This window comes from Elaeis guineensis, chromosome 5, assembly GCF_000442705.2.
Source record: "Elaeis guineensis isolate ETL-2024a chromosome 5, EG11, whole genome shotgun sequence".
In the NCBI taxonomy this organism is placed as follows: Eukaryota; Viridiplantae; Streptophyta; class Magnoliopsida; order Arecales; family Arecaceae; genus Elaeis; species Elaeis guineensis.
Genome location: NC_025997.2, coordinates 55158980 through 55169180, shown reverse-complemented (window position 1 = coordinate 55169180; position 10201 = coordinate 55158980).

The window sequence follows — 10201 nt, the reverse complement described above, 5'->3', positions numbered from 1 at the left end:
GTTGGACCAAATTAGGATCAGTTAGTTAACTGATGTCTAAAAAAGTGGTTCAAGGATAAGATCTCGAATAAAGGTAGTTCTCTAATTAAAAAATATTACGAAAGCACAAAAAATTTTCCATCGATCTTATACTTATCTGGCTAGTTGATTGGCTGATCTCTAATTTAGAGTACTCGAAGGTGACTTTAGAACAGTTAGAAGCTATCTAGATCTAGGTTAATCCTAAGATAGAGAGTCTATTTTTGTTTAACTTGATCGTAGTTAACATCAAATATTAACTAATTCTTCACACCTATCTTTTAGATCTAGGATCCTCTAGGCTCTTATCTTTAGAACTCTCTCTCCTCATCCCTCTTCTCATTCTTCAAAAAAAATAAAAAAAAAATTAATCAAAAAAGGATTGTTCTAATCAAGACCCCTTGATTACATATCAAAATAATTTAATAAATTAGATCCGTGCTGCCTCCAGCTGAAGATATTAAACTTAGCGCTTATTGAAAGGCAACCCAATGTCTTAGAAGTAGTCTTAATAAAAGTCCAGCTAAAGACCTTAAACTTAGCACTTGTTGAGAGACAACTTAATCTCTTAGGAGTAGTCTTAATAAAAGTCTGACTGAAGACTTTAAACTTAGTGCTCCTAGAAAAAAATCTAGTTTTTGCACTTAATTTATCTTTCTAGTTTGCTTACTTTCTTTTTAGGACAGACAGCTAGGCTGGAGGGAGAACCAAAGCTTCAAGACCCATGCTAGACCAAGAATACATTAAGTTAGGTATATTCTTTTCTATCCTTTTTTGCACCCTTTATTTTCTTTACTCCATTGAGGAATGTCGATTAAGTTAGGGGGGAGAATAATAAATCAATAAATCCTTGAATAAGTTAGGATTTAGCATTTAGGCATCCGATTATACTCAAGAATCGAGCTGAACCAAGTATTTTTTTTAAAAAAAAATTGATACACAGATCAGAGAGTGTGTGAGATACTGAGAGATCAAGTATTAAGAAAATCCAATAAAGAATTAAGTGTAGAACATAAATATTTTTTCTATGAGCACTTTTAATTCCTCCCACCAGCATCAAAGAAGAGTTTACTTTTTATGGGCTAGCATAGGATAACTATATATTTCTTCATAAAATAAAAATTATTTTTAAAATAAAATAATTTTCAAGAACTTCATGCTGAGTAATCGAGCCTCTTTGTCTAAGTAAGCATTGAGTTTCGTATCAAAAGATGTAAAGGGCAAAGAAGCTCATTATAAAGCTAGTCTTAACTCATAGTCTGTTTAATTCGAGCTAGTAAATCTGAGGGATATTTTATATTTAGTGCCCTAAAGCCATCTGGTTTGGAAGTCATTGGCTGAAAATTCATTACACGGGTCAAATAAAAAACTTAAGAGGTTAAGACACTCAATAACAGTACAATATTAAAGAAATAAAAAAAAATAAAGGATGAAAGTAACACTACATTCGCCCATATGAAAGTTAATGATTTAGAGATAAAGGTAGGAGCAATTTAGAAAAAAATTCAGAAAAGGTCTAACATTCTTAGCTTAACTTTCATATTGATTAGTATTAATACTCCAATGACATACCTCACTCATGCTCTATTGAATATCAATGGCCCTTTTGAAAATTGCTTGATGAAATTTGAAATTCTAAGCTAAATGGTACTTAGCTCTAAATCCCTTTTGTTGCTCCTAGATTGATTTTGATGATTACAAAGCAGATTGAAGGGATACAATATTTTAAAATGAAAAAGTTCTTATGCTCTTCAAGGGCAAAATCATAATTTTACTAAAATCCTGATTTGATAGTACCATTTGGTAGAACAAATGATTTGAAATCTATTGATGAAAATTTCATTGTGTTTGGACTTATATTTTTGAAGTTATGAAGGTTTGAAGTGCATGAGTCGACTCATGAGTCAACTCATGGCACTGTGAGCTGATTGGCACGCAAAAATTCTCCTTGGCACGCTAGTTTTCTGGCTTGGCACGACCTGTGAGTCGACTCATGAGTCGACCCACAAGGCATGAGTCGACTCATGAGTCGACCCCTGCTAATTCGAGCCAAGAAATTCCAGAAAAGCATTCTCTGGTTTTTGCAACAGAGGTTGACTCATGAGTCGACCCCTGAAGCATGAGTCGACTCATGAGTCGACCCCTGCGACGGGAAATGTCAGCAACGGCTATTTTTTTGTCCGTTTTAATTGCCATTTATGCTTCCTAAAAATCCTCTAACGGCTCTTTATCTGCCTAAATTGTTTTCTCTTGCTTCTAATGCTACAAAATGCTTAATTTGATGAAAGAAATTACAGATTAAATAGCAGATCAAACGTGAAATCAAACAAGAAGAGAAAGAGAGGAAAAAGAGAAGAACAGAAGAGAGGATCCGAAATTTGCAAGAAAAAGCCTGAGATCAACGAAATATCCATAGAGAAAAAGAGAGAGGATCCACAATATACCAGAGAGATTGTGAAAGAGAAAAGGAAGATCTTTCAAGGAGAGAATTCTTCACGCCTATCGTTTCAACCTTGATCTAGAGATTGTTCAAAGCTTTCAAGAGATCTTCAATCAACAATCAACCTCTTCTCAAGCATTCAAGCGTTCATCCACTTTGAGAAAATCTGAAAAAGGGGTTCTTCATTTGAGTAAAGCTTTTATTGTTATATTTGCTCATTTAAGGAGCTGTTATTGTATTAATCTGTGCTCTAAATATTCTTACTCTTTATGAGTTTTTGCTCTTATTTTTGGAGGATTTCCAAAACAAGGAAAGGTTGATCCGAACCTGAAATCAGAGTGTTTTGGGTTTGCTTGTACCCGGAAAACAAGTGTTCTAGCTTGGGATAGCTAGGGTCAGAGTTTCCGACGTCTTGTATTCTAGCTTGGGATAGCTAGTGTCGGAGTTTCCGACGTTTTGTATTCGGGTTGAATACAAAGGATAGTGGATTGAAATTCTCAAGTGGGATCTTGGAGAGTGGATGTAGGTGCAAGGTTAGCACCGAACCACTATAAATCCTTGTGTTTGTGGTGTGCTTTATCGCTTTATCTTATTTCTTTATTATATCCTTGCAATACTACTTTAGGTAATTAATATTGATTTAAAGCCATTGTTTTGTTCTTCATAAGTTATTTGTTGGGCTTAAAATTTTTTGAAACCCAATTCACCCCCCCTCTTGCGTTGCATAGCTGGGCAACAAGTGGTATCAGAGCCAGTGCTCTAGCCCTTCTTTGATCTAACAATCAAAGAGCCAAAGATCTATGGCAACCCATGTTGGAACTTCTCTAGCTGAGGGGCAATCAACAAACCGACCTCCACTTTTCAATGGGTCTAATTACACCTATTGGAAAGCTCGGATAAAGATTTTCATACAAGCACTCGACTATGATATGTGAAGTATCATAGTGAATGGTCCTCACACACCCACCAAGATTATAGATGGTGAGGAGTCAACCAAACTCGAGAAAGAATGAGATGAGGTTGACAAGAAATTGGCACAATTAAATGCCAAAGCTATGAATGTTCTTTATTGTGCACTAGATGCTAGTGAATTTAATCGCATTTCTACTTGTGCATCTGCTAAAGAAATATGGAATATGTTAGAAGTCACCCATGAGGGAACAAATCAAGTAAAAGAGTCTAAAATAAACATGCTTGTACATAAATATGAATTGTTCAAAATAGAGCATGATGAGTCCATAACTGCTATGTTTACTCGTTTTACTGATATAATCAATGGTTTAAAGAGTCTTGGCAAATCTTATACTAACAGTGAACTTGTAAGGAAGATTCTCAGGTCACTGCCAAGAACTTGGGAAGCCAAGGTGACTGCCATCCAAGAAGCAAAGGACTTGAACACTCTACCTCTAGAAGAGCTTCTTGGATCCTTGATGACTCATGAACTTAGCATGATGCAACATCAAGAGGATGAAATCAAAAAGAAAAGAACCATTGCCCTCAAATCCACAACTTCACCTGATTATGAAACAGATGACTCTGAAGATGAAGATCAGGATGAGGAGATGGCTCTCATCACCCGGAAATTCAAGAAGTTTCTAAGAAAAAGGAAACAGGGAATGAGAAAGAAATTTACAAAAGGGGATCAAAGCATAGAAAAGGAGAAAGATCAAACCCCTATATGCTACGAGTGCAAGAAGCCAGGACATTTCAGATCCGAATGTCCTCAATTGAAGAAAGGTCCAAAGAAATTCAAAAAGAAGGCAATGATGGCGACCTGGAGTGCGAGTGATGACTCAAGCTCCGACGAGGAAACCTCAACCGAACAAGCCAATCTGTGCCTGATGGCACATGAAAATGAGGTGTGTCTAGCATCCCAAGAAGGAAACAGGAAATGGTATCTTGACAGCGGATGCTCGAGACACATGACTGGTGATGAATCACAATTCATCACACTTGATGCTAAGGATGGAGGGATGGTCACCTTTGGAGATAATGGCAAAGGAAAGATCATCGGGATAGGTAACATTGGTATCACTCCCTTCAAATACATTGAGAATGTTTTACTTGTTAAAGGTTTAAAGCATAACTTACTCAGTATTAGTCAATTCTATGATAAAGGGTATAAAGTAAGTTTTGAATCAACTGTATGCATTGTGACGAGTCCTATTAACGATGGCATTAAATTTATAGGACATAGGCATGGCAATGTTTATATGGTAGACTTGAATGATTTAACTAAATTAGACATGCAATGCCTAGTTTCCTTAAATGCTAAAATAAATGAGACTAGTTGGCTGTGGCATCGTAGACTTGCACATATTAGCATGCATTCTCTTTCAAAATTAATCAAAAAGGATTTAGTTCTCGGTTTGCCAAAATTAAATTTTGAAAAGGATAGAATTTGTGATGCATGCCAATTAGGTAAACAAACTAGAGTATCATTTAAATCCAAAAACACTATTTCAACTTCTAGACCTTTAGAGCTCTTACATATGGATTTATTTGGACCAACTAAAACCACTAGTCTAGGAGGAAAACGATATGGATTTGTAATAATTGATGATTACTCTCGTTTTACTTGGGTTTTCTTTTTAGCTCACAAAAATGAAACTTTTCAAATTTTCACGAAATTTCATCGAAAAGTCACTAATGAAAAAGGGTTTTCAATTCAAAATATTAGAAGTGATCATGGAACAGAATTTGAAAATCATGACTTTGAAAATTTTTGTGATGAAAATAGAATTGGCCACAACTTCTCTGCTCCTAGGACACCCCAACAGAATGGGGTAGTTGAAAGAAAAAATAGAACCTTAGAAGAAATGGCCCGTACCATGCTCTGTGAAAGCAACCTTCCAAAATATTTTTGGGCGGAAGCTATTAACACAGCATGTTACATTTTAAATCGTGCTTTAATAAGATAATTTTTAAAGAAAACCCCCTATGAACTTTGGAAAGGAAGAAAACCAAATATTGCCTATTTTCATGTTTTTGGTTGCCGATGTTTTGTATTAAATAATGGCAAAGAAAAACTTGATAAATTTGATGCAAAATCAGATGAAGCAATCCTTCTAGGTTACTCCTCCACTAGTAAAGCATTTAGAGTGTTCAACAAAAGAACCTTAGTAGTTGAGGAGTCCATACATGTTGTCTTTGATGAATCTAACGATCCTCCTTCAAGGAAGAATGAGGGTGTTGATGATGCAGATCCACTAATAGAAGGTATGAAGGAGATCACTCTGAAAGATTCAGCAACTCCAGAAGACAAGGATCAAGAAGATGAACAAAATGAGAAAGGTGAAGAAATTCAAGAACAACCTCAAGGTACAAATGACTTACCCAAGGAATGGAGGTATGTTCACAACCACCCTAAGGAATTAATTATCGGTGATCCTATGCATGGGGTAAAAACACGTTCTTCACTTAGAGATGTACTTAATCATTGTGCTTTTGTATCTCAACTTGCACCTAAAACTTTTGAAGAAGCTGAAAATGATCATAACTGGATTAATGCTATGCAAGAAGAACTCAGTCAATTTGAAAGAAATAATGTTTGGACCTTAGTGAAAAGACCTAAAGATTATTCAATAATTGGCACAAAATGGGTCTTTAGAAATAAGTTAGATGAGCATGGAAATGTAATTAGAAATAAAGCAAGACTGGTTGCTAAGGGATATAATCAAGAAGAAGGAATTGATTTTGATGAAACCTTTGCACCTGTTGCTAGATTAGAAGCCATTAGACTTCTACTTGCTTATGCTTGCTTTATGAAATTCAAACTATTTCAAATGGATGTTAAAAGTGTATTTTTAAATGGATATATTTCTGAAGAAGTATATGTAGAACAACCCCCTAGATTTGAAAATCATGCTTTTCCCAATCATGTCTTTAGATTAAATAAAGCTTTATATGGCCTAAAACAAGCACCTAGAGCATGGTATGAAAGGCTAAGCAAATTTTTACTAAATAATGGTTTCTCAAGAGACAATGTAGACACAACCCTATTTATTAGAAGAAACCAAAATGATATGCTAATTATACAAATTTATGTTGATGACATAATTTTTGGGTCTACTAATGAATCCCTTTGTCAAGACTTTGCTAAGCTTATGCAGGGAGAGTTCGAGATGAGCATGATGGGAGAACTCACTTTCTTTCTCGAACTCCAAATCAAACAATCAAAAGAGGGAATCTCCATCATCCAAAGCAAGTACACCAAGGAACTACTCAAAAGATTTGGAATGGAGAACTGCAAACCTATTGGCACACCAATGAGTCCCTCAAGTAAGCTTGACAAGGATGATGAAGGTAAAAGCGTAGACTTAAAATACTACAGAGGTATGATTGGCTCATTATTATATCTAACTGCAAGTAGGCCTGATATCATGTTTAGTGTTTGCTTATGTGCAAGATATCAATCTAATCCTAAGGAATCTCATTTGAATGCTGTTAAAAGAATCCTTAGATACTTAAATGGTACACAAACTATAGGGTTATGGTACTCTAAGGACTCACAAATTAATTTGTTAGGATATTCTGATGCTGATTTTGCTGGATGTAAATTAGATAGAAAAAGCACAAGTGGAACTTGCCAATTTCTTGGAGTTAACCTAATCTCATGGTTTAGCAAGAAACAAAATTCGGTGGCACTGTCTACGGCTGAGGCCGAATACATTGCAGCCGGAAGTTGTTGTGCTCAAATCTTGTGGATTAAGCAACAACTCAAAGATTTTGGAATCAAACTTAATGAAACTCCAATAAAATGTGATAATACAAGTGCCATAAATCTATCTAAAAATCCAATACAACACTCAAGATCTAAACATATTGAAATAAGACATCATTTCATAAGAGAGCATGTTCAAAACAAAAATATAATTCTTGAATATGTTTGCACTGAAAATCAATTAGCTGATATCTTTACAAAGGCCCTTAGTGAGGATAGATTCTGTGAAATTAGGAGAAATCTAGGAATTCTAGATCCATTTGCCTAAACTTCTCTTAATTATTATCAAATATTCTTAGAGCTCAATTTCCAACAACTATCCTGGTTCCAAAAGCTCAGTTTTATCACTCTAAAAACTTATCATTGAGCAAAATTCCTTCTCCCAAAATTTTGAATTTTTTTGGAATTTATTTGTATTTTTTCTGATTTTCTGAACTTCATGAGTCGACCCCCATGAGTCGACTCAATGGCAAACTTGTAAATCCCACCAACTTCCATCAGGTTCATTTTTTTTTAAAACGGGAAACCCTGTTTGTGAGACGACTCATCTTCTCATCGTTCTTCTTCCGAAAGCCGTCCTCTCCAAACTTTTGTTTTGCTCCAAATCCAAGGATCAATTTCGAGGCAATTCTCCCTCCTCCTCTCCACCAAAAATCGCCTCCTTGAATAGGATTTTTCTGTGCTTTCTCGCAGTGATAGGCGTGGGTGGAACGTGCCCTAGAACTTCACCGTTCATTCAAAATCCACTTCTTTTCTCCACCAAAATTCTTCTTTTGTGATCCCTCCTCCACTGAATTGAGTCTTCTTGTCTGCTACTTTATTGGATATGGCTCCAAAGATGAAACTTCCCAAAAGGAGGAAATCAATCCGAGAGCCTGAGGAAATTGTCCGAAAGAAAAGGCATGCTCAGTCTTCCACTGTTTCCAATCCAGTTTCAGTACCTGCTCAAGGTCCCTCTCAATCCTCCATAAGCCCCAGTGTAAATCTTCTTTCTGATAGAAAAGTAGAAACCGAGAAAAATATAAATTTTCGGTTCTTTGAGAAAGAAGGCTTTACTTTTGCTACCAAGATCAAAAATCAAGGATGGGAACTTTATTGCTCTCTTAAGGAAGTCACCTTTGTTGATCTAGTCAGAGAGTTCTACCAGAACCTAAATTATGGAAACGGGTCTGTGACTTCAACTGTAAAGGGGATTGACATCTGTTTGGATTCTAGGATATTGGGAGAGATACTTCAGTTGCCTAGTGAAGGATACTCATATATGGAACTCCCAATTAAAGAAGGGATCAGAATTATCTTAGGAGAAGATTTTTCAGGAAATTTAAACAGATTGGAAGCAAAGATATTATCCATTGAGATGAGGGTCCTGCATCAGATTGTGACAAAACTTTTCTTTCCTAGGAGTGGTAGACATGACTTACTATCTGGCAGAGATATATGTGTCATGTTTCATACATCACTCAGACCCCCCTAAACCTCCCTGCACTTATGATAAAGGCCATGAGAGAAACTTTGAACAGATCCAAGGCACACTTGCCTTATGGTATGGCCCTTACTAGAGTATTTAGGAGGTTTGGAGTTAGCTGTGAGGGGGAGACACCTACCAAACTCTCACATGTGGACACTTTCAACCAACACAGCCTGCACCGAATGGGAATTACAAAGACTGTTGGTGGTTGGATCAAGAGCTGAGGAGAGAGCTGAGGAAAGAGCTGAAGACAGAACTGAAGGCAGAGTAGAAGAAGAAGGTCCATCTTCTCCTGTACATGATTTCAGGGCAGCTTCACCAGATACCCAGTTCATTCCTGATACTGAGGCTGGCCCTTCTGAGTTTACTAGGATGCCCACACCAGTGTATCAGCCAAAGAGCAGAGCACCTCCTTCAGAGTTCAGACTGGCTGATGATCAGATCGAGCATATATCTCAGAGTGTGGCTTCTTTGTTGTCTAGCCAGTGGAGTAGTACTTCTTTTGCACCTGGAGCTACTTCTTCTGATCAGACCATTACTCCCCACATCTCCACTGTATTTCAGATGATTTCAGATCAGTCCGTCAGGATACAGCAGCTTGAGGATACAGTCTGGAGACTTACTGGTATAGTTCTTGACTTGCAGGGGCAAGTTCTTGCATTGGCCCATCCCCAGCCACAGGAGTCTACTATTGAGGTCACAGACCTCACTGCAGAGGCTGGAAGGCTCAGAGGAGCATTAGAAGGTGGATATGAGCTACTGAGGAAAGAGATCAGAGGATCGAGTGAGCATGCTACCACCCAGTTCACTGCTCTACTTCAATCTGTTTCCAGAGCACTGAACGTACTTGATTCTATCAGACTCATGGTATCAGCCCTAGTATCTCAGCGTTCTCAGCCTCCCAGTTCATCTTGTGGCAGAGGCAGACGAGGTAGAGGATGCACTTCTGATCCATCATCTTCTCATACCATATCTGATGACTCCGATCCATGATTTGTCTTGATCATTGACTTATCTTGATCTTTACTAGGTTCTAGGAGTTAGTATCTTGTTCTAGGATCTATACCTTGGGGCCATGTATTGACATTTAGCTGGTTGACTTTTATGTATTGAAACAATTATGATATTAATGGAATCATCTTTTACCTATATCTCTACCTCTTTGTAATGATTATATTTTGGTTATATTTCAATCTCTGATACATCTATTGAAATATTATCTTCTCCTTGTTGTTGTTTGCTGTTGATAATTGCTATATTAAGGGGGAGCAAACATTTGTGAAAAACTCTAAAGAGGAAGAAATTAAAGAATATTTCAAAAAAAGAAAAGGAAGAGTTAACTATGTTTGATGATGTCAAAAAAGGGAAGAAATTAAAATTAAACAAAAATCGAAATTAGACAAAAAGCAAAACCCTAAATTATGAGAAAAAGGGGGAGAAATTAAATTAAAATAAATATTGAAGAAATTAAACAAATATTGGAGAAATTAGATAAAAACAAGGATTGAAAGATTAAACAAAACTTTGAGAAATTTTGGTATCAAAATTTGGT